Raw genomic sequence first — 18,473 nt, forward strand, 5'->3', positions numbered from 1 at the left:
TTTCCAAGCAACCCCGCCGTCACCACCCTCAAATCTTCATAAAGCTGTGCTCAGCAAGGGCTCTGGGATGCAGGGGATCCAAGGGGACCATTGAGGAGATAGAGGGCTGAGAAGGAGAGAGGGAAAACGGGTATTTGACAGCCTCACAAAGAGTTGTACTCAGCCCACGAAAGCTCACCTGAGAGCAAAGAAAGACAGTAGAGTCTCTAAGACTGTAAAGAACCAACACTGGGGTCCAAGACATCCCCGGGAAGCCAGGCTTTAGGGCACATCTTGCTGCTGCAGCAGGTCACATGCTAGCTCCCATCTACCCGGCACATCTCTGAAAGGGGAAACCCAAGTTACCGCAAGTCTGATTAAGGTGAGGGGGCCACTCGGCCTGCAAAACATGCACAGATCCCTAGAAGGTTACTCTGGGGGACACCCTTGCGATCACCCTGCTTCAGAGTGTCCGAGTTTGTTTTCCACACTGCATCTTTCTTCTTTCCTGGAACAACTGTAACTAACACACATGCAGCTCATCAGTTGGGAGCAAGGACATCATCTACAAGTGCATTAAGCCTCTCGCCTCCTCATTCCAAAATTGTGTTTTTTCCCTTTTACTCCTCAATTCTAATATTGCACACATTCAGGGCTTGCAAACAGTCTTCTGCCAAAATTTTCCAATCATCTCTTGTTTCTCTTCTTCTAGTGGGTTCCCTGAGAAGAAACAATGATTTCCTGAGTTCTTCCAAACTGATTTACCTGGAGTCTCTACAAGCCGAAGTCTGAGTGTTCTCTGTGAATCTTCCTCCCCTTGGCTCCTCGCCTGTCCCCGTGCAGGTGACTAGGTTCTGACTCTCATCCTGTTTCAGCTTTGTTCTCATAGCTCCGTCAGCTGTTGTATCTCTCGTATGTTTGGGTTTGGTTTCTCTCCTAAGGAACTATACTGTAGGTTCTCTCTGAAGCGTGCTGCCACTCAGCACCCCAGGCCTGGGCACTTCCAACTCCGCTCCCCCCCACTCCCGACAGCGTTTCACACAGCTCTGCCTGACACATGCTTCGGGCTGCCATTGCACAACGGGGGTCTCCCGGTTTCCCTAAAAATGAAATCTGTGTATGTGTTATTTAATTCTTTTTGTTCTGATTTAGTCCCTGGAAAAGAAAGGAGTAGATTCTGGGCCAACTGACCATGTTCACAGCACAAGCGGAGGCCCAGTTCCAGACCTCTGCCCACAAGAGCTCCCTGTATTATCTAGCATCTACCCAAATCGATGGACTCCTCTCTTGGAAGATATGAGTGTGAGTTACACATAGAGAGAGCCAGTCATTCAGCGGCACAGTAAGTTAAAACAGGCAAGAGAAACGGGAGAGAGAGGGCTGCTAAATCAAGAGACCATATGCTGCTAGAGGCACAATCTATCTTGAAAACCATTCTAACTCTATCAGGTTCCTCCTTTTACCTGCTGAGATGGGATCTTCAGCTCTCTCTCTCTCATTCCCAAATTCTTTTATGAAAACACATCATCTAAAAGGAGCCCTCATGTGCCACTGGTGGGAATGCAAACTGGTGCAGCCACCGTGGAAGACAGTATGGAGGTTCTCAAAAAGTGAAAAAGAGAACTATGCTATGATCCAGTAATTTTACTGCTGGGTGTATAACCCTAAGAATATAGTAACACTGATTTGAAGGCATACATGCATCCCTGTGTTTACTGCAGCATTATTTACAATAGTTAAAACATGTAGGCAACTTAAGTGTCCATCAACTAATGAATGGATAAAGAAGACATGGTGTGTGTGTGTGTGTGTGTGTGATGGAATATTATTCAGCCATATGAGAGGATGAAATCTTGCCATTTGCAATGACACGGATGGATCTATAGAGTACAATGTTAAGTGCCATAAGTCAATCAGAGGAAGACAAATAACACACGATTTTACTCTTATGCGGAATTTAAGAAACAAAACAAATTGGAGCGCCTGGGTGGCTCAGTTGGTCAAGTGTCCGACTCTTGATTTCAGCTCAGGTCATGATCACATGGTTGCTGAGTTAGAGCCCACCTGGAGCTCCGCACTAACAGCACAGAGCCTGCTTGGGATTCTCTCTCTCTCCCTCTTTCTCTGCCCCTCCCCTGCGTGCATTCTCTATCTCAAAATAAGTAAATAAACTTAAAAAAAATGACGGAAAAAAAAAGACAAACCAAAAAAACAGACTCTTAACTACAGACAACAGATGGTCACCAGAGGGGTGGTGGGTGGAAGGAAAGAGATGAAGGGGATTAAGAGCACACTTATCTTGATGAGCACTGAGTAATATACAGAATTATTTAATCACTATATTGTATCACTGAAGCTAATATAACACTGTATTTAACTCTACTGGATTGAAAATAAAAATTAAAAAAATAAAATTTTTTAAAAAATAAATAAAAATAAAACCACATCATCTGTTGCAACCACTGTTGCTCAGAACCCAAAGAGTTTACCAAGCTCAGCACCCATGGCTCTGGAATAGCCTGGTTTTCTTCCTGCTTCTTGGGCTGGTTTGTCCTTGCTTCCTTGGTTTTCTTCCCACACTTTTTTTTTTTTTTTTTTTTTTAACAGAGGTCAGTAAATATTCTACCATCAGTCTCTGGCAGCCTTTGCAATATGCATGTGTTTATCCCAGAGAAATGACTCAATACCTTACCCTAGTTCCTACGTCTCTTCCATTACCCATGTGCATTTCCCACTGTCTCCTGAGTCTCTCCACTAAGGATCTCACCAGCACCCTAGACTGTTCCCAAAGTTAAACCCATGAAAAACTCCCATCTCCTTTCTCAGTATCTCAGGCTGACTTCAGTGTCTATTATAATCATTCAATTACTCTGTCTCTCAACCCCTACCAGGGCCGAGGTATTATTGGTAACTCTGAAGAAGAGACTGCTAATGCTTACCAACATCTGTGTTCCCCTCTCCCTCCTGGGCTTGTTCCTCAATTTCCTTTTCCAGCCTCTCTTGCAGTTGGGTGTGAGCAAAGCAGTGTGAGTGAAAGCAACGTGCACCACTGCCAGCCCTGACTCACAAAAAGAGGCAAACCATACCTCCACAAGTGACCTTTGTCCTCTTTCCCCATCTGCCAGCTGAAAGGGGAGGAGCAAAGGAGACCTGATGACCCACACTGGACTATGACAAGATCAAGAAATAAACTTTTATTATGTTAAGACCACTGTTACTTTGGAGTTGTTTGGTAAAGCAATGGAGTCTATCATGATGGATATAATTTTATATTCTCACATTCCGTGTTTTTTAAAACTAAAATTTTGCCAGAAGCCAAGCTATCCAACCAGCCTGATGGCAGAGCCCGGGTGGTGGACGGATCAGGACTGCATGGCGGCCCATCGAAAGTGAAGCTTCTTGTACTCCTGCTGTCATGTAATTTGGCCTCAGCGCTGGTCAGGGCAGCCCCCCTACCAATGAAAGTACCTGGGGATTGGTCGGTTGGGGAATTGCCCACGACAGGCCCCCCCGGGAAAAGAACCATCGGGGAAATAAATAAGATTCTGCAGGGAAATTATGCGGCCCTGAATCCAGCCCTTGCCACCCCCTATAAAGACTCCTCTACCTAAAGGAAGGACAGCCCCATATATTTCCCAGCCAAGGAGGGGGACAAATGGGTTTGAAATCCCCACTCTGGCAACAAAGGAATGTATCTATGGATACAAGTTACTTCAACCCCTAGGCCCACTTGGCCCCCAGGAGGCATTCCAGATGATAACTGGACCTGGGGGATTAAGGTACAGAATGGTTCATTAGTTCCTAGGTATACATTGTCTCTCCGGGAGCACATAAGGCGCGGGTTCCCAGGGCCCTCTTGGCTCCCTCCCGGCACCCAGACCAAAGCGAACGCTTTTGTTCCTTGTGCCGCAAAGGGTTCAAAGGAACAACTAAGAAGTCATGTCCCTGTAAACGTTCCATTTGAGGTTTTGAGAGCTAGATGACCTTTCATGAAAATAGCGAAGCAAATGCTTTATAAACTATAAATAAACGTAGATACATAATGAAAGTAGTATGAAGAAATTAACAATAAGCAAAAGGCAGGAGGGAACGTTACAAAGAAATAACCGTGAGGTTCCTTAACGGGTGATTACACAAAGGAACATTTTTAGAATTAGGTAAAGCCAAGAAACAGAGATGACGCACGCGACAAGGAAATTGCTAACAAACATAATGCCACGTTTGCCACAATAAAGCGGCCAGTCGGACACGCTGCTGTTTTCTGTGTCCATTTGTTATTTTCACCAACGCCGTTCACCCTTCGGGAACCCCTGCACCTGCTGGGGCTGGACTCCGGCAAAATTTGATAATATTCTATATACACCAAAACCTTGGATTGTGAATAACTTGTTCTGTGGGTGTACTGCAAGATGAGCAAACATTTCTAATAAATTTTAACTTGATAAACAAGCGATGTCTTGAAATACTAGCACATGATGCCAAACGTCACCTGATCACAACTAAGCCAATGGTTCTCTCTCTCTCTCTCTCTCCCTCCCCCCCCTCTCTCCCCCTCTCTCTCTCGCTGTGGGATTGTGGGTGACCGTCTCCCATGCTCAAATGCTCGGTCTCAGACAGTGGTGTTTGGCAGAAATCAGTGATTTTTCAGAACGGTGGAAAGGTCCCCCAACTGCCTAGTGTATTTTTGTCACTTCAAAGCTCCTATGGACAGTCCTTTGCGTTTGCAGACTGGAGTCAGCTTAGGAATGCTTTGCTTCACTCTAGCTCAGGCTTCCTGCAGATACAGACCCTTTCCTCTGCTGCCTTATTGCCAGTTAAATACAGTATTAAAAAAATAAATGTATATGACAAGAGTTTATGAATACCGTAGTCAACAACCGTGCAAGCGTATACAATAGCCCCCATGCGGAAAAATGTTGAAACCAAAGGCAATAAGAAGGAGGCGATGATTATGGGGGAAGTTAAGTAGGAAATCATCAAGAAGTACGTACAACGTATATGAGTAGCCAAAACCGCAGTATTTTATAAAAAGTCTATGTCTGCATCTCATCTGCAGAGGAGGAGGAGAAAAAGGTGGAGGGATCTCTCACTTCAAATGAGATTAGGAAGATGTGCACAAAGTGTGAAGCAGTGCAAAACTGTGTAGAAAAGCACCACCCAAATAAGGCTGCCGCAGCGCGAGCAGCGAATCTGCTTAACAACAGTGCAATGTCACATTACAGCAAAATCCTCAAAAGGAGGCAAAAGCAAATGTCATGGATAGGTTCCGTGATAAAGTGGCACGGAAAGAAAAAGATTCCGCTGAGCCAATAGACAGCAGGGATTCCGTTAGTGATCGTGAAAGTTGTCCGACACAACGACCCTCCTCTCTCTTGTCTCCCTCACACCAGCCACGAAGGTTTTCAAAGGTAAGTGCAGGTGAATTTGCTTATTTTTCTTTATATGTTGTATTTTCTTTATTATTTTGTATTATAAAAAGTACTGTAATCATTTTCACGTAAATATTTTTGGATTGTGGAACAAATCATCCGAGATTCCATTCTTTATTTTCAAAAAAATTTTTAGTGTTTATTCATTTTTGAGAGAGACAGACTGTGAGTGGGGGAGGGGCAGAGAGAGGGAGACACAGAATTCGAAGCAGGCTGCAGGCTCTGAGCTGTCAGCACAGGGCTGGACGCAAGGCTCAAACTCAAGGACTGTGAAATCATGACCTGAGCTGAAGTCAGACGCTCAACTGAGCCACCCAGGCACCTCTAACTTTCCATTATTTCTAATGGGGAAATTTGCTGTGATATACAAGTGCTTTGGATTACAAGCATGTTTCTGGAACGAATTATGCTCACTAATCAAGGTTTTACTATACTTGCTTTGGTCACTGAACATGATATAAATTCTTTTAAGTCTATTAGCATAGAGGTTACTCATTCTTATTAAGAGGGTTGTAAAATCCTACTTGTATATATTTGTGTATATATTAACATATTCAATATATTATAAGCTATTACATACAATATCAAATGCAATATACATTATTCAATAATTACCATAGATGAGCATTTTTTGCTTTCAGATTTTTACTACCACAAAAGCTGCTTCGCAAGTATCCTCTCACGTCCATCCTCACGGGTATTGCTGACACAACCATTCTTTTGTTCATTGAAAACGTCAGTTGCTCTTGAATTCTCTCTTTACCACCACTCTGGTCCAACCTGAAGCCAATCACCATCAATTCGATGTCACTTCCATTCCTCACACCACACCTGTGATCACAGACCTCGTTCACACATCTACTACCCCTCACCTGGATGATGGTGGGAGCCTGGCTCTTCTCGTAAATTACATTTGGAATGCTGGATTGAACAAAATTCTTGCTTTTGTCCCCGACCCTTCATTAGACATTGTGACTTTCCTTCAAGGGGGCAAATAATGAGTTTTTCTCAAAGGCACTTTACTACAGTTTGTTTTTTCGGAGAGCATCTTGTGTGATTTGTGAATGAAGCATAGTATGGCAAGTGTTGTTGTCTAGGACTCACCATTATTAGTTTCATAGATTTTGTTCTCCCTTTTTTAACGAGGTAAAGTTATGTCACAGATATGTAGTCCCAGATCTCCATTTTGCCCTCAAGAACCATAATCCCACACGTCAATTGACAACTATTAGCCCTGGGCCTTCAGTGGAGAACACAGTGAGTAATCCTGAGATAAAATTTTGCTATTTCAGGCAACTGAATGGGAAAAGAGGTGGAAAAGAACATATCATTATATACCACACACCATAAATAATTAGCTTTTGTCTGCTATGTTATAGGAATCATAATCCATAAATAATTAGTAAAACTTATTATGAGTATGACTGCATACATATGATGTAAAATCATTCACTTAAAAAGTGAAAAATTCATTCAAGCCAATTGTATTACATAACATACATTTAAGAGAGCGATGGATTTTTAATGGTGCTGACTGAGCTAAATTCACCCCTTTCTTTCAGAGAACTACTGACTTGGTTGATGTACCACTCATGTGCCCATTTGTTCTCAAATGCATTATCTGCCCTTTCCCTGGTTTCCTCCGGATCATACGGAAATACGTGTCTTACGCTTCTTTGCCCACCGGAACCTGGAAATTTGGGGCCAAGGGGAAAGAACTGGCAGAACCGTGAAGACAGGAGATGGGGAGAAGCCAAGACTTGTGTCTCCCTCTCTCGTCTACCTTGGGTAGCATCTTTAGCAGAAAGCGATTTTCCACCGTAGAAAGTCAGCCCCTCCTTCTGCTTTCCCAGATCCTTGGACAGCCCCCTCGTTATGGTCAAACTCTGACTAAATGGCCCAGCCTTCTGAACACTGAAAACAAACTTCCTTCCATTGTCTTTCTAGCCCCAGGGGCAGTACTGGCTTTCTGTTCTGATTACCTCACATTTTCCTATTTGATTCTTCTTCTTTCCTACACAGGTAACCAATTCCTTTCCCCAAATTCCCTCTGTATAAAACTGACTAGACTACGACTGAGATAATATAGCCAGTGATGTATTTTAGGATATCAGTGGAGAGTCAAAGTCACAGCCCATGACATTTTATCAGTGACCTTAGTTCAATGTAGCCAGGACTATCAAATGGTTCAAAAACACCTAAAAATAGACTCAAAGATAATGCATTTGAAAGCAAAGAGGGAAAAATCAGTAAAGCGTGTCACTGACTCAGGATGGCCATTGTTTGCGTTCTGATACATAGCCCAAGTACTTGTCTAGAAAAATGAGGTTGTCACAACATGAAAAGAATATAAAAGAGCACACCAAGTATCATGGGTAAGAAACCGGAGGACAGTAAACTAGACTAACGTAGCAGTTGAGCCAGGTTGCTCAAAATAGAACCCCTACCCGTTGGCTTATGAGCTGTGAGTGTTTGGGCAAGGTTACCAACTCTCTGGTGCTTTATTTTCCTCATCTGTATAATGGGGCTACTCATATCCATGTAATTGACTTCAAAGGGTTGCTGTGAGAATTACATGGAGTAATGCACACAGACTTCTTAGAAAATGTTGGGAATGCAGTAATCGCCAAATTATTATCAGCTTTCATCATTATTACTATTTATTAATATGATTATTATCATTAATTCTGGGTTACAGAGCCAATTACAGGGAATGATTCCTGTGTGAATCAGAGAGCCTGAAGTATCAGTTGCTCTGATACCGGCAGAGGCGAAAATTGTTTTTATAAAACGTGAAGATGTGTCGAGTTCTACCCAAACACTTTCAGCAAACTAGTTTCATCTTGTGAAGCAAAGAGGAGGCTGGTACGCTTTGTCCCCGAGACTAGAGAAGGGTTTGTGCCCTGACTGATGTGTGCCTCTCCCTAATAAATACCAACAGGATTTTGTTAATTGTGGTTATCATTATAGCCATTCCCCCAAATATTTCCTGATTCTTTGTTACTGGATGAAGCCATGTGACTAGGCTTGGAAAATGAGTTTTGAGGAAGACATGTGTCACTTAAGACCCCACCTCCACTCTGGGTTCTCTTCGCCTCTAGGTAGCAGTGTTCACAATGGTTGCTGCTCAGGAGTCTGGGTCCCAGAGTGACCATGATAGAAATGTGGTGTGAGGGAGATATAAACTTTGCGATAAGGCACTCCTATTTGGGGTTATTTGTTACCACACCATAACCTAGTCTATTTTGTTTTGTAATTTTAAGAACTCAAAAGAAAAGAAACATAGCCCAGAGACTATTAATCTAAGAACCATAAAAGATTCAACACACACGTAATTACTTTTCCTACCTGATTCGTTCTCCGGCGATAAGCAATGAAGCCTCTTGCATGCAAAAGGACGGGTGGACACATCTCCAAAGGTAAAAGGAAGGAAGGAGTTGGGGATTGTACCTCATACAGTGGACAAGCTTATAAAATGAAATACCTCAGGAGGCAAAACGAAAAGTGGTAGAAATGGAACACACACTCAGGAGTTTCGGAAGAAAGAGGGTAAATTTTTTACGAGAAAAAAATTTTAAGTCATAGTTTTCTAGGTATAATAAATGATAAAGTCCATTTCAGGCACAGAAAACAGATTTTTAAAAGGGAAAAGGAAGGAGGGGCCAGAGAGGTTCAATGGTGAACTCTACGAAACATTTAAGGAAGATATTACACTAATTTTCTACCATCTCTTCCAGAAGACAGAAGCAGGAAGAATACTTCCTAATTCATTGTATGAGTCCAACATAAACCTAATAGTAAAACTAGACAAAGACATTAAAAGAGAAGTATGAGGGGCACCTGGGTGGCTCAGTCGGTTAAGCATCCGACTTCAGCTCAGGTCATGATCTCACAGCTCATGGGTTCGAGCCCCACATCGGGCTCTGTGCTGACAGCTCGGAGCCTGGAGCCCGCTTCAGATTCTGTGTCTCCCTCTCTTTGACCCTCCCGTTCATGCTCTGTCTCTCTCTGTCTCAAAAATAAACAAACATTAAAAGAAAAATTAAAAAAAAAAAAAAGAGAAGCATGAGAGACAAACATCTCTCTTGAACAAAGATGTGAAAATCCTCAACAATATATCAGAAAATCAACTCCAAAAATGTATAAAAAGAACTACATACCACAACCAAGTGGGATTTATCCTAGATATGCAAGATTCAATGTCCAAAAATCAATTCATGTAATCCATCACATAAACAGGTGAAAGAAGAAAAAAATCACATGGTCATACCAATAGATACAGAACAAGTGTTTAACAAAATCCAACACCCATTAAGGATACAATTCTCAGCAAACTAGGAATAGAACAAACTTCCTCAACTGAATAATGCACATCTATAAAAACCTACAGCTAACATCATACTTAATAATGAGAAACTACAAGTTTTTCCACTAATATCAGGGGGAAAAAAAGGATATCCACTCTCATCACTTCTTTTTCAGTATGTACTAGAAGTCTTAACTAATGCAGTAAGACAAGAAAAGGAAATAAAAAATATATAGATAGGGAAAGAAAAAATTGTGTTAGTTCTCAGGTGACATGATTGCCACAAAACAAGAACAACAAAATTCTGGAATAATCAACTGTAGCAAGGTCACAAGACTCAAGGTTAATACAGAAAAGTTAATTGGTTTGTTATAAACCAGTACTAAACAAATGGAACTTGAAATTAAAATTACATTTACATTTACATTAATAGCCCCAAAATGAAATACTTAGGTATAAATCTACAAAAATGTAGATGATAGATATAGGGAGAACCACAAAACTGTGATGAGAGCAGTCAAAAAGAAGAATTAAACAAATGGAGAGATATTTCATGTTCATGGAGAGGAATACTCAATATTGTCAAGATGTCAGCTCTTGCCAACTCGATCTACAGATCTGAAACAATTCCAGTCAAAATCCCAGCAAGTTATTTTGTAGATATTTACAAATGGATCTCAAGTTTCTATGGAGAGGCAAAAGACCCAGAACAGCCCACTCAACATAGAGACTAAAGAACAAAGTGAAGATTAACAATACTTGACTTCAAGGTTTACTATAAAGCTGCAATAAACAAGACAGTGTAATACTGGTGAAAGAATAGACAAATCAATAGAACAAAAGAGAGAATTTATGAGTAACATATTAAGGAAACCAAAACCAAGAGCATGTCTTTAATAACAATTATTAGTTTATTTTCATTCACAATAGAAACAAAAGCAATGTAGTAACTACAAGTAACTGTAATAGAAACTAACATCCTTTGGGACAAACATATGAAACATTAAGACAATATAAATAAATTGAAAGGCATATCACGTTCATGGATGAGAAGATGGTATTGTGGAGAAGATAATTCTCCCTAAAATTTATCTCATCTCCAAGAAAAAGCACTTACAGGTTGATCCTAAATTTATTTTCAGAAGTATAGGGTCGAGGTAAATTTGAAGAGGCAGAGAAATACAGGACTTTCTCTGTTTCTATAAATTACCTTAAAGCTATAATGATTTTTATGGTTTTGTATTTTTTGCCTGTAAAGATAACTAGACCACTGGAACCAACAAAGAGACAGACATATGTGTATGGAAATGGGGTATATTACAGAGCTAACATTACAAAACAGCAAGGAAACGATGGGCTATTCGTAGCAATTAGTGACCAGACAACGGTTTATCAACAGAAAGGGGAAAAAACACAGCCTTTTCCTTATATGACATGTAAAATAAGTCGCAAGTAGATTTAAAAGCTCTATGAGAAATATAAAACTTGAAAATTTTTACTAGAAAACATGTAAAATATGTTCATGACATGTAGGTACTGAAGGATTTATTAAGTAAAACCTTAAAAAGATAAAACACAGGGGGACTCAGGTAGCTTGTCCGGTTGAGCATCCCACTCTTGATTTCGGCTCAGGTCAGGATCCCAGGGTAGTGGGATCGAGCCTGGCATCGGGCTCCACACTGAGCACGGAGCCTACTTAAGATTCTCCCTCTCCCCCTCTCCCCTTCTCCCTCTCCCTCCCTCTCCCCCTCCTCTCTGCACCTGGGTGGCTCAGTCCATTAAGCCTGCCTCATCAGCTCAGATCTTGATCTTGCATTTCATGGATTCAAGCCCCACATCAAGCTCAGAACCTAGACCCTGCTTCAGCCTCCCTCTCTCTCTCTCTCTCTGACCCCTCCCCTGCTTGTGCTCTCTCTCTAAAAGAAATAAAGCATTTAAACAAATATTTTCTTTCTCTCACTCTGCCCCTCTCCCCCGCTTGTTATCTCACTCTAAAAAAATAAAATTAAAAATATTTTTTAAAAGACCAAATATAAAATGATCAATCTGCCCATGTTAGAGTTAAAACTTTTGAATGACAAAAGACATTGTAAACAAAGTATAAAGACTCAGCCTACAAAAATACATTCATAATACATAAATCCCATAAAGGACTAGTATACATATTATACAGTATGTAGAGGTATTTACACACCACTACAAACGAAAGATAAAAAATCAAATAGACTCAGGAACAAGGCAGAAATTGCAGGGAAAAAACTATACATTTTAATAGATGTTCAATTTATCTGGATTTCAGTAAAATGTAAATTTTTTTAAATAAGCATCAAATGTTGTCAAGGATGTAAGGTATGTTCCTAATTATGCATTGCCGGCAACTACGTAACTTATTAAAATCATTTTGAAGAGCAATCTTACAAAATCTAGTAAAATTCCAGTACTACGTGCATACCCCAGAGCTGTACATATATATGTAATAAGACATAAAATATTTACTATTCCTAATAAAAAAGTTGAGGAATGGATAAATCAACTGATTTTTTAATATAATGAATTACTATACAATAGTTAAATATATATTCTCCAGTAAGTTTTAAACTGTAACATTATTTTTTTTAATATTGTAACATGCAAAACAATAGAAATTATAACTTATCAATATATGCAAATGTAGTGAAAGTATATAAACCTGCATGAGAATGAGACACACCATCTTTGGGCAGCTGTTCTGTCTAGCCAGTAGAGAGATTAAAATACGTTCGAAGTCTTTAGTGGTATCGATAATATATTATTTCTTTAAAAGACATATAGAGAAAAATCTGATCTGAACAAATAAAGCAAAATCGTTAACATAATTTAATCGTGGGCTTGGAGGGGAGGTGTATTATTTTCAGCCCTTTTCTGTATGTTTGAAATAGCTCTTAATAATAAAAAAAGCTTTGATAAACATAATGATGGGTTCTATTAAATATATGGTAAATACGAGGAATCCACAATTCAAAATGGAAGTTAGGGATGTTACAATCATCTGCTTCTAACTATGTGGTTAGAAAGCAGCCACAACTGGGGCACCTGGGTGGCTCAGTTGGTTAATCATCTCGTGATTCTGAGTTCAACAGGCTCTGTGCTGACAGCTCAGAGCCCGGAGCCTGCTTCGGATTCTGTGTCTCCCTCTCTCTGCCCCTCCGCTGCTCATACTCGGACTCTCTCTCAAAAATAAATAAAGATTAAAAACATTAAAAAAAAAAAAAAAGGATGCAGCCACAAATGTAGGGTGCAGTTCCTTACACACACCTTTCTGTCATTACAGAAGTTAACCATCATCATCTTTAAATCCATGCTTATCATTTTTAGGTCTATTATTTAGCTTTATTGCATCTCTATGCATTCATAAAACATATATATATATGTTCTAATTCTAGCCATTTTAACCATATACAAAAAGTATTATTTTGCCATTAAGAAAGCTTCAACATATTTCCTAAGACTGACATCATTCGTAATGTATTTTCTGGCCACACGGAATTAATATTCAGTAATGAAAAGACACTCAGAAAAAAATCCAAAATCACAGAAACCAAACAATACACTTAGGAGTAAAGTATGATTCAAGAAAAAAAATCAGAAAAATAGATAACACTTTGAACTCAGTGATGATGAAGGTACGACATATATCAGTACTTGTGGAACAAGGTTAAAGCAGTGCTTTCAGGAAAATTATCGGCTTTCTATGCCTACATTATAAAAGAAAGACAGGAAATTAATCATGGAAGCTTCACACTAATCTTAAAAAGTACAGCATATCAGAGACACCTAGGTGGCTCAGTCGGTTACCAAGTATCCGACTTTGGCTCAAGTCATGATCTCACAGTTTGTAGGTTCAGACCCCGCATCAGGCTATGTGCTGACAGCTCAGAGACTGGAGTCTGCTGTGGATTCTGTGTGTGTGTATCTCTCTCTCTCTCTCTCTCTCTCTCTCTCTCTCTCTCTGCCCCTCCCTTGCTCACGGTCTATCTCAAAAATAAATAAAACATCTAAAATAAAAAAGAACAGCAAATCAAATCTACTCAAAGTAGAAGGAAGCAAGTAAGAAAAATTCGTGAATTAAAAACAAGAGACCAAATGTGTCCTTAGAGATAAAATTTATAAACTATCAATTCTCATCAAGAAAAAGAGAGAAAACACAAATTACCATTAACAGATATGAAAGATGAACATTGCTTCAGATCTTTCAGACTTGAGAAAAATGATCAGAATATTATGAATAACTTTATGCCAAAAATTAGGTTACATTTAAGTAAAAAGATGCCTCAAAACACAGAAGTTACCAAAGCTAAGAGAAAAATGAATAGAAAACTTTGTTTCATAGTTTATTTAAGAAATGTGACCCTTTACTTAAAACCTATCCACAAAGAAATCCTCAAGCCCAGAGGGCTTCTCTGGTCGATTCTTCCAATAATTTCAGAAAGCAATGGCACCAATCACAGACATAATCTTCAAGAGAATAGAAAAGCAACAATACAAATTTGGGAAAAAAAATATATGATAACATTTTCATGATCTTGAGGTAGTCAGAGATTTCTTAAACAAGACCCCCAAAAGAGTGCTAGGAAAGTTCTGATAAATCAGACTTAGCTAAACTTAAGATTCCCCATCCATCACAAGACGCCATTAAGAGAGTGAAAAGGTAATTCACAGATGGGAGAAGATACCTGTAATCCATGTATCCAAAAAAAAGGGTCTTAAATTTATAAAAAATATAAAAAATCTCTAAAAAGCCAGCAAGATAAAAATACTGAAAACCCAATAGAAAAAAAAATAGGCAAAAAAAAAAAAACCAGTTGAACATGTATTTTACAAAAAAGATAGATGGACATTTAACCAGAGAAGATATATAGATGGCAAATATTAAACATCATTAGACATTAGGGACATGCAAATTAAAACTACAACATGATAGCATCATGCACCTACAAAATGGCTAAAGTCAAAAAATAGTAACACCACCAAATGCTGGCAAGGACATGGAAAAATCCAAACACTGCTGGTGGGAATATAAAATAGTACAGCCACTCTGGAAAGAGGTTTGGCAGACTTTTATAACACTAAATTTGTAATTGCCATACATCCCAGCAACTGCACCCTTAGACATTCATCCAAGACAAGCAGAAACTTATATTCGGCCCATACCTGTCCACAAATGTTCACAGCAGCCTTATTTGTAAGAACTCCACATAGAAAACAACAAAGTTGTTCTTCAGTGGGTGAATGGTTAAAAAAAAACCACAAAACAACAACAACAAAAAAAAACCTTTAATACCCACATATCACCAAGTACCACTGAGCAATACAAAGCAATGAACTCAGAGCAAGAAAATCATGAAGTTTCCTCTCAAAGGCCTTCACTTTCCACAATATTAATACATCAGATCACCAGACAGATTACCCCGTTATGAAACGGATCAAGACGGCTATGGGGAAGGACTCCTAGACACGACAGATACAAAAGAATGAATATGTTGGCAAAAAGGCAAACACTATTAAGTTTGAATAATCAATACATCTTTTTTTTAATGTTTATTTATGTTTGAGAAAGAGAGAGAAAGAGAGAGAATATGAATGATCAAGGGAGGGGCAGAGAGAGAGGGACACAGATGATATGAAGCAGGCTCTAGGCTACTCCTTACTGAGAGCGCAGAGCCCAATGCCAGGCTAAACTCACAAATCCTGAGATCTTGACCCGGGTAGAAGTCAGCCACTCAACCAACTGAGCCACCCGGGTGCCCAATACATCTTTTTAAATACACCTGTAGCAGCAAGAGGATGGTCTGAAGCAAGGACAAGAGCATCAGATTCTAGATCTTGACATCCACCTCATATAAATACACTCATCTGGTCACTCTTGCCATTATGGCTTCTGCCCTCTTCTCCACTTCCTACAAGCCTTTGACCCTCAGGGCTGCCTTCAGGAAGCGAACCCTTTCCTTGATCGAATAGTGCAAAGACATTCTTTGCTCATGAAGAAAGTGACTATAGATATTGACCTTCTCTGGAAAATACTAAAACAACAGGGTTTTTATGTATTCGTATGTTGACAAGTAGACATGTTTTATTCATTACCTAATGTTTCAGAATCGGGCTTTCTTGCATTAAGGAGAAAGTGAAGAAAATGAAGAAAAATAAATGTATTATATAACACGCCCCTGTAAATTCTACCCCAACCTGAACTGACATTTGTTATCCATCAAACCCCACATATAATTTGAAAACGAGACACAAGTTTCAATCCTTTAACATAGTGAGACAGCAGACGACACTTTCTCATCATTCATCCATAACATCCGTAGCTAATAGAAAAGACGCTACAATATTCGTAGTTGCCAGGTCTGAACACATTTCCCAGCTTTCTTTATTCCACCCCAGCCCCGGTGACCCTCTAAAAGCCTTGATGGAAGCAAATAAATCTCAGGACGTTAGCACTTGCAAGAGTCTGGAAATCGTTAGCTCCACAATGACGGTAAAAGACAATTAAGGTACAGTACCCGTCATTTAGGAATTTACCAAATGAAGGACACGAGACACCCACGGGTAAAAAGGTTTCTATTATCTTAACGCACAGTATTTCAGAGTCCATTTGAAATAGAGACCAAAGTCATCGACTGTAAGCTTCACAATATGGACACGGAGGAATGATTAGCAAGGTCAGTGCCGAGACAGGTCTAGGCACAGCCATGCCCCAACCGTCTCAAAGAAGGAACACAAAACTAGGATGTACAGTGAACCATTTCATCTTTTTCCTTAGCTTTGTGACCTTCCAGGTCACCTCCCTCTTCACTCCAGAGATCCCTGGAAATCACGTGTTCAGACCCTTTCCCGTTAACTTTTCGCCTGGAAAAGTGTCCACAACGCCTTTCCCAAAACACACTTCCCATGCGATGGGGCTGAGACACGTGGCAAAGATGTCACTCATCCTCTATAACATTAGTAACCGGCTCCATGTGAGGCACGTCCAAACCGCACTCCGATTTAGCCATTCTAGTTGAGCCCTGGGGGTCTCCACAGTTCTGATCAGCATACTGCGACCCCACCTGGTTTAGGATTTTCACTTTTTTCCTTGTATTTCCAGCGACGGAATACACACCTAAGGGCCCTGAGGCCAGAGGGGCTCCTAAGGGCACAGAAGTGGGGCTATGAGGGGGCACTTACTGCATCCTCCAACGCAGGACATCCTGAAAGCCGGAATCCACGCCGAAGTCTCTTCTCCCGTGAACACATCTCGTGACGCAGATCCTCGGGCTTAAACATGGCTTCCACCACTTACTACAGGTGTTCCTTGGAGCATGTCGGTAACCAGTCCGTGGCTCAATTTCTTATCTACCAAATAAAAGCAGGGACAATAATGAGTTCTACCTCCTTGGGTTATACCGACTGTTACACAATAAATGATGCAGGTAGAAGCATGTGGCCAAGGCTCTATAGGTATTAAGTTGACGCCATTTTTACTGACACCGTCAGGAATTGTGTGTAACTTCCTACCCTCTGGAAGAAAAAGGAAAGCTTTTTAGGGACTGTCCTTCCTCCTCTCCTTTCCTTACTCAAACCTGCCCCCTCTGTTTTTCCCTCTCCCATGATTTCTTCTCCACCAGGCCTTCAGGACCCACAGTGTTGGCTTCATATCCGGGCACTTGTTCCCACATAGCGTTCTTAACGACTGCCTTGTATGACGTGTCTGCTTTCTTCACCATCCGCGAAGCCCCGAGTAGGCAGAGGCCAGGGACACTTCTAACCCAACAATGACCAGCACAGACCTGGGCAGAAAGAAGGCACTTTGTAAGTTATTACCGATGGTGCCATTGCTTCCTAAGTTGTACACAGAGACTTTACTTCATGACCATGTCAGTTGTCACAAACTGTCTCACGTAAATTAGTGTTGTTTCCAAAGGTAGAATCAAGAGAAACCAAATGAGCGAGGCCTCAGTCCCTCTGGGCAAGTCCCCCAAGAAGCAGGACAAAGTGGTACAAAAGGCTCATCTGACGTTGCTGCTGTTGGATCTTAGGATTGATGTGAAATAAAGACTCATTATGGTTCATGTATCTCTCTAGTGACTATTTACTGGGCATCTACCACGTGCCAGATACTGTGCCCACTGCTGGAAATACGGCAATCCCGACAAAGCCACTGTCCTCGTGGCAGTTACGATCTTGGAGATACAGGTGAACATTAAGCCAGACATTACATGCTTATTTATGAACAGGGGGGACAAGTCTAGCTGGATCAGGGCAAGTGCCAACAGAGAAACGAGGCTGGGCGAGAAAGTGACTTTCCCAAGGTTCAGCAGGTGGAATCAGGTGGGAGCATCATCTCTGGAGTACGACATGACCCAGCTTCAAGCACTGGTTCTGCTCCATAAGAGGTGCAGAATTCAGGGGTTCGGGACACGCCACCCCACAATACGCCACTTTGCCATATTGATCATCTTGCACTCAAGGTGTGTCAGAATCAGCAGATCCAAGAAGGGTTCTCTGACTCAACCCCTTTGTATCTAAAAGCAGATCATAAGACTTCCCTTGAGAAAGGTGCCCCCGCCTGGACCGGGAAGAGAAGAAGGAACCTCCTTACCGCCAGACTGGGAACCAACACCAGGATAGATTTGTAGAAACTTACTAAAATCATTTCTCTTCTGTAAGTTTCCCCCATCCATTTGCCAGTCACTGTCCCCCAAGTCACTGCCCCAGCCCCTTTGTTTTGTCACATCCTC

General features: G+C 40.7%; 1 long non-coding RNA gene across 1 annotated transcript in view; it reads right to left on the minus strand.

Annotated features, from left to right (window-relative positions):
- Window positions 1–17,223, minus strand: part of LOC125910171 (uncharacterized) — a 372,309-nt gene extending 355,086 nt beyond the window's left edge. Inside the window, exon 1 of the long non-coding RNA XR_007453875.1 lies at window positions 16,921–17,223. This is a non-coding gene — a long non-coding RNA (uncharacterized LOC125910171). The remainder of the gene's footprint in view (window positions 1–16,920) is intronic.
- Window positions 17,224–18,473: the final 1,250 nt, after the last annotated feature.

This window comes from Panthera uncia, chromosome D1 (assembly GCF_023721935.1).
Source record: "Panthera uncia isolate 11264 chromosome D1, Puncia_PCG_1.0, whole genome shotgun sequence".
NCBI lineage: Eukaryota > Metazoa > Chordata > Mammalia > Carnivora > Felidae > Panthera > Panthera uncia.